The sequence below is a fragment of the Octopus bimaculoides genome, chromosome 9 (genome assembly GCF_046866305.1).
Source record: "Octopus bimaculoides isolate indiv1 chromosome 9, ASM4686630v1, whole genome shotgun sequence".
In the NCBI taxonomy this organism is placed as follows: domain Eukaryota; kingdom Metazoa; phylum Mollusca; class Cephalopoda; order Octopoda; family Octopodidae; genus Octopus; species Octopus bimaculoides.
In genome coordinates this window covers 69,550,566-69,558,495 of record NC_142936.1, presented here as the reverse complement: position 1 = coordinate 69,558,495, position 7,930 = coordinate 69,550,566, and positions in this window count along the sequence as shown.

Genomic DNA, 7,930 nt, shown 5'->3' with positions numbered 1-7,930 from the left:
ACATATGTATATATATATATATATATATATATATATATATATATATATATATATATATATATATATATATATATATATATATATAAAGTGTAGTATATTGCCACTTAAGTGTGGCTGACCCCTAGGGGTGGATGTTACTGTTGCTTTTAGCCCCAGGAGGACATCTCCTCCAGCTGGCTTATCGACACACGACTGTGTCCTGTTTGCCAAGGGAAGTTATCCCTCTCACCACGATCTGCAGCACGAACGGATCCGGATTTCAGGGTTATTTCCCTTCGTCGGCGTTCGATAGCTGCTGACCTTGGTGAGAGAGACAAAAACCTGGCAATCTTATATCTTCTTTTCCAGTGAAATTCTTCACTGATATCGAAAAGGTGAAAACAAGCAATGTTAATTCTCTAAATGAAGTATTAACAGTAACTGCACGATAAAGTGTAGTATATTGCCACTTAAGTGTGGCTGACCCCTAGGGGTGGATGTTACTGTTGCTTTTAGCCCCAGGAGGACATCACCTCCAGCTGGCTTATCGACACACGACTGTGTCCTGTTTGCCAAGGGAAGTTATCCCTCTCACCACGATCTGCAGCACGAACGGATCCGGACTTCAGGGTTATTTCCCTTCGTCGGCGTTCGATAGCTGCTGACCTTGGTGAGAGAGACAAAAACCTGGCAATCTTATATCTTCTTTTCCAGTGAAATTCTTCACTGATATCGAAAAGGTGAAAACAAGCAATGTTAATTCTCTAAATGAAGTATTAACAGTAACTGCACGATAAAGTGTAGTATATTGCCACTTAAGTGTGGCTGACCCCTAGGGGTGGATGTTACTGTTGCTTTTAGCCCCAGGAGGACATCTCCTCCAGCTGGCTTATCGACACACGACTGTGTCCTGTTTGCCAAGGGAAGTTATCCCTCTCACCACGATCTGCAGCACGAACGGATCCGGATTTCAGGGTTATTTCCCTTCGTCGGCGTTCGATAGCTGCTGACCTTGGTGAGAGAGACAAACACCTGGCAATCTTATATCTTCTTTTCCAGTGAAATTCTTCACTGATATCGAAAAGGTGAAAACAAGCAATGTTAATTCTCTAAATGAATTTCAGGGAAATAACCCTGAAATCCGGATCCGTTCGTGCTGCAGATCGTGGTGAGAGGGATAACTTCCCTTGGCAAACAGGACACAGTCGTGTGTCGATAAGCCAGCTGGAGGAGATGTCCTCCTGGGGCTAAAAGCAACAGTAACATCCACCCCTAGGGGTCAGCCACACTTAAGTGGCAATATACTACACTTTATCGTGCAGTTACTGTTAATACTTCATTTAGAGAATTAACATTGCTTGTTTTCACCTTTTCGATATCAGTGAAGAATTTCACTGGAAAAGAAGATATAAGATTGCCAGGTTTTTGTCTCTCTCACCAAGGTCAGCAGCTATCGAACGCCGACGAAGGGAAATAACCCTGAAATCCGGATCCGTTCGTGCTGCAGATCGTGGTGAGAGGGATAACTTCCCTTGGCAAACAGGACACAGTCGTGTGTCGATAAGCCAGCTGGAGGAGATGTCCTCCTGGGGCTAAAAGCAACAGTAATATCCACCCCTAGGGGTCAGCCACACTTAAGTGGCAATATACTACACTTTATCGTGCAGTTGCTGTTAATACTTCATTTAGAGAATTAACATATATATATATATATATATATATATATATATATATATATATATATATATGGTGGTTGTCTACTCCTTAAACAGAGTTTGACCACCTCCTGCACCTACACCTTAGCCCTTTCATGGCGTCTGATGTGGCTTTTTAAACCAGACAGTGTTTTGAAAAAAACACCCACACAGATTGCACCTCTGATTTGCACTACCGATACCTGCAAGTAAGTTCTGCTCATTGTGGATCCTAACATGTCTTTTAAGACCCCCATTGGATTTGCAAACCCTCTGGCACACACCACATTCAAACGTGTGCACAGACATATAATCAGAATAGCTGGATGAGGTTTGTTTTCCATGGGTTCGCAGGTGAGATTTGAGGCCAGCCAAGGACAGACATGGTCTGTCACAGACTGTGCACACAAAAAGGTCCTTGTCATTCACCTTCTCAGTCTTTACATTTTTCCTTAAATATCTCTTGAGCCCTGCTTGCATCATCCTGGCCTCTTCAAATACTTTCACTCCACTCCACACCCTTGTTCGCCATCCAACTCGATCTGAAGCGAGGACTTCTATATCTTTTGGAGCCATTCCAATTGACTTCATAGCAGTCCTTATGCCATCCTTAAACCTTTTTTTAGGTTTATGCCGATAACGTTTACCCTCTGCAAGCTCACCATATATATATATATATGTATATATACATACATACTTACATATATCTCTTCCGATGGTTGTCCCTTGTCGTAATGGAAGAGCTTGTATATTCTAATGATTCTAAGAGCGATACCAGCCCGCGAGCATATGGCCTAGTGGTTAAGAGCGCGGGCTACTAACCCCAAGATTCCGAGTTGTATTCCAGGCAGTGACCTGTATAATAATAATAATAATAATAATAATAATAATAATAATAATAATAATAATAATAATAATAATAATAAGAAGAAGAAGAAGAAGAAGAAGAAGAAGAAGAAGAAGAAGAAGAAGAAGAAGAAGAAGAAGAAGAAGAAGATCGAAAAATACCTTAGGAAACTGAACCCAGGTTCGAAATTTCCCCAAGACACCTGATGAAGACTGGAGTGTAAATCAGCCGAAACGTTGTGCTAACGACAAACAAGATGAGGCCAAATATCCGTTAAATGTAAGTAATGTAAATAATGTATCTGTAGAGATAACCTTAACAAATAATGTTAAAGGCGCATTGCTAACGCAGTAGAACGCGATATTGACTTATAAAAACGTTTAGTATACTTTACAGTATATCATAGTTGCATACAGAAATACTGCGTCCCAACAAGTCATTAGTATTTACGTACCTTCTTCCAGGAATGCGTTTAATATGGAAATTGGTACATCCAATAACTAAACACCGTTGTATGTAGTGGTTATTCAAACAATGTGTTCGAGGATGATTAAAGGGTTGGATGAGTGTTGATGAATGGACACAAACCCTCCGAAATAAGGCTTATACCCTCAATATCTTATTCTCATCTTCGAGCCCATTGTTTATTTACATCTGACGTCTCGTATACGAAATGTTGCAAAAATCAGTGCTGTCTATAATTTCTATAGAATATTTGTAAAGATAAACTTAACAAGCAATGAATGTTTGTTTATACGTATAGAAAGAACAAGAGTCATTTTATTAACATCTTTTCATGTGATCAATATTTTTTACTAGTGTTGACGACTGTTGGATTTTTGGTGTGCTACTGACAATCTACAAAGTAATATTTAGTACAAGTAAGATTTATGTGTGAAGGCGCGTGGCTTAGTTATTAGGCTGTTGCAGTGAAGATCACTAGATTGTGGGTTAGATTCCGTGAGTGGGCGGCGCGTTGTGTTCTTGAGCAAAACACTTTATTTCACGTTGCATCAGTCCTCCCTTTCGATCAGTGGCGAATGTTGGTCTGCTCGCCTAACCAGCGGGGTTAAAACGATGCAAACGCATCGCTACCAGTCATGTGTAACGACACCTGAGAGTCTAGTCGTTCACGTGATCACGTGAAGACTTTTGCTGCACACTATGGACTAAACTAAACAACTGTATATTAGTCTTGTATGATGGGTGCTGTAACAAATGTAGCATTGAAGATGTTCGCCTTCCAACTATATTGTGCCTAGTTAGATTTATTCAAGGCGAATATCTTCTACCTTATAAAATCCTTGTGAGCGAAATTTGACAGATGGAAACATTTTGGATGCTCGTTGTTCGGACCGTCCCTATTTGGTAGTGATAGAGGTAGTCTGTAGTCCGGTTTAACACCAGGAGAATAATTTGTTTGAAGGTTTTGAACAGGGTCTGGTCGATGGTAATTTACTCCATTGAAAAGGTATGACGGGCGGATTATTTTTTACTTTAATGATGCTATTTAAAACATCAGAACAGATCTGGGTTAAACAACAACAACAATAACAGAGAATAGTATACAACGTTGTGTAATTTGTGTGTATAGTAAGTATTACACCATTTTATATCATGTAATTGAAGTTTGCACCGTGTGCCTTCTTGTCAATATGAAAAGGCATGAAAAGCTTATCAACTTCCTACAGTGATTATTACAGTTCCATTACTTATCTTTCCATTATCTCTGCAAATGTTTTATATTAACCGCCTTAAAATACACAAATTTACGATAAGTTAAGCTAAAAAATAATGATAAATGTATTACTTAATAAGATTAAGGTGATTAGGGAAATGGATTGTCAAAATTGTTAGAATGTCGGGAAATGTCTTGCAGTTCAAATGCCATTGATGTCAACCTTACATTTCATCCATCCGCGGACGATAAAAGAAAGTATCAGTTAAATACTGGTTCGATGGTATCAACTCACATCGTCCCCTCGTAACTGCTGTTCTGGTACTTAAATCAGAATCCATTTATTAATTAGGTGAAAGTAAGGAACAAATAATTATCACTTCCGATTATTCTTAAAATAGGAACAATATGTTTTTATCTTCGAGAACTTGGAAATGTATAATTATAGCAAGATTACTGTATTCGTATTCTACTATTCGTGTTTTTTACACCCTGCTTCCTTATTACGGTCAGCTGAATATTTTTACAACTGAATAAAATGTTTGTATGTCAGTCATGAGCACAAAAACTTTTCAACTATTCATTTCGTTGAACCGATGGAATAATTAATGCTGATATTGCCCTATTTCGACATATATGTTCAAATCAGGGAATGTAATGTGAATAAAATTAAACATTTTTCATTGCAGATTTCTCTGACATATAATTATAAGACCTTATTTGATAATACATCCAAGTATGCAATTAGAAGTGAAAAACAAACAGGAAAATTAAACGGTGTCAAAATAACAGTAATTGGGAAATTCGGAAAACCGTAATCTATAAAAACATAGTAATTATGACAATGATTCCAGCAAAACAAAAATTAAGACTCAAAATTGAAGAATCGATTTTCAGTGTAACCTTTTAACCCTTGCTTATCATCGATCTTTGCTTGTTATTTGTTGTTTATTTTTAAATACTCTATAAATGTATCGGAAGAGGAAATAATGTCCGCGACAATCAAAACATATCAAATCGGAATAAATATGTAAAGTTCTAATGCATCATTTAAAATCAACAGATGTTCTGCCACATCACGGACGGATACAATTCCATTGTGTTATAGTATATATTAAAGTCAACTTAACGGAAATTTGTCATTCCATGTTGATGAAGCGTGTGTGTAGTCATGTTTGCACGTCTTTGTGAAATGAAGCCTAAAGTCTTTTTTTTATGTCTTCATTAAACATCTTGGCTGAAAATAAAGAATCTTGCACGACTTCGTTGAAAATAAAAATCTATTTCAACGTCAAACGATATTCATTTTCATTTCTCATTAGTCTTTCAATTCAAAATAACTGAAAATCAGAAGGTATATTGAAAGTACACATTTTTAAATGTACGAATCGTAAAAATTCTGTGCATTGACTAGATAGAACTAAGATTCACGCGTTACTGCTACTAACACGATCGATTCCGCTGTGTGTATGTGTGTGTGAGAGAGAAGCGAATTTTGACTATCTATTTATAATAATAACTGATGTAAATGTTGGCTGATTTCGTCCATTTCGCTTTACATCGTATAGAGAGAGAAGAAAGGATAAACGAAAGATAGAGTTAACGTAAGAAATAAAAGATGAGAGGAGAGAAAGAATCATAGAGGTAGAGGATAGAGGTTTTATTTTAAGGTAATATATATTTTTTTCTGTTGAAAATTTTGTGTTCATTTCATCATTTTGTTTAAGCACCAAGAACTTTAAAAATATAGTTAAAATATAATTATTGTATGTAAGCCATATTTCTTGATATTACTCATGGTAGGAAAAGTTTACTTCGAAAGTTACCCGTCAACGAAGGGTGACAAATAATGTTTAATTGGCAAATGACGTACTGCTAATTACAAACAACATCAAGACGGCGAGCATGCATCCGAATCTTTAGCACGCCAGACATATTGCTTAGCGGCATTTCGTCCATCTTTACGTTCTGCAATCAAATTCCACCGAAGTCGATTTTGCCTTGCATCGCTTCGGAGTCGATAAAATAAGTACCACTTGGGTACGGAGGTCGATGTAATCGACTTACTCCAACACCTGAATTGCTGACCTTGTGCCACAATTTGAAATCAATTATATATCAACTTAGTTTCGATTTATGAATGATGTAAATTCGTTTCACTTATGCGACTAATATAGGCAACGAAAGAGTAAATATCAATCAGTGTAAATTTTTTGTGACTTCCTCCTTAATTCACAAACCATATCCAATTTTATGTAAGTAGCGAATTGTTAATTTTATTTTTGTGGAGACAGAAATAACACAGTTAACATAAGATGCATCTTTAATGTTTCTAAAATATATTTCATCTGCTCTACCACACATAAATATATCACCAAATGAAAGTTTCATTCTCATATTTATGATAATACGAAAAGGGTAAACAGACTAGAATACAAATCGGTGTGATGTGCGGAATCCTTTTACGTGACCCAGTTAACAGGAACTGAGAATTAGATTTCCTTTGTATCGCGCTCACTTAAATTTCAGCTAAATTTTCATTAACTAAAACTGAATATATTTCACTGCATTTTCATTACAAAGTCAGTAGATATGCATGGTTCATATATCAGATGACGTCACAAATGCTGTTCTATAAATTATGATTCTCTGACATAGTCACATATGTTGTCTTTGCCGGTCAAGATATTTCTGTTTTCCCTACTTAACTACCACACCTGGAGATAGATGTCTAACTTACGTAATATTATGTTACTGTAAGGACCATCCTGCCAATGCTGAAATAAAAAGGCAATAAAATCACGTACTTTCCAAGGTAAATTAAACTAACAGCAACGGTTTACTTTTCTCGGATTTCAAGTCTCCACTAAAAGTATATTTTTAGTATTTTAAAATGTGTTACGTTTTAAACAGGCTATAAAACAATACTTAAAAGAATACGATGAATTTGTGCAAACTTGCTATTTCAGGTACTTATAACATCGGCGCACGCATAGATGTGTGATACCAACTATACGGTGCCGAGTTCAATCGACAGGCTAGCCAAAACCTTCTGAATGGATTTGGTCGACGGAAACTGAAAGAAGCCGTCTGTTTCAGGGGATTAGTGGAGGGGAGGTACGACCACGATCTCGGGGTAAACTTGGGCGTCGACGAGGAATACCTGACCCGCCTCTTCAAGACGACTTTCGGGCCGGGACCTATGGACAACTTCCAGAGATCCCTGGCCTGGCAGAGCTATCGAGAAGCGCTACCCGTTCGGGATAGGATCTACAGGCGTGGCTCGAGAAACACGGGGCCGACTTGCCCGAGATGCGGTCAGAGCGAGGAAACCGTTCTGCACGCACTCGTACAGTATCCGACCATTTCCGACTTGTGGGCCTATGTCAAACGACTGCTATCGCGTGTGGGACCAGTCGGTTTATCAACCGAGTCTATCGTGAATATTGTCGTGCCTCCTTCCCCGAAACGGGAAGGAAGAGCCGTTTTCATCGTACTTGTGGCTATGGCCAAAGAATGTGTATGGTAGACGCGTCTGAAAGGTCTAGAAGCAAATACTTCCCTCTCTGGTGAATCTCTCATCAACTTCTTCAAGTATCACTTGAAGAGGAAGGTGAGAGAAGAGAGGGAAGTTTTGTCTAGTGAATGTTTCAAAGAAAGATGGGTGAATGTAGCAAGGATGGCACGTGTGGATGACGGAGCCAGCCTGAACATAATCCTATGAACCAAAAA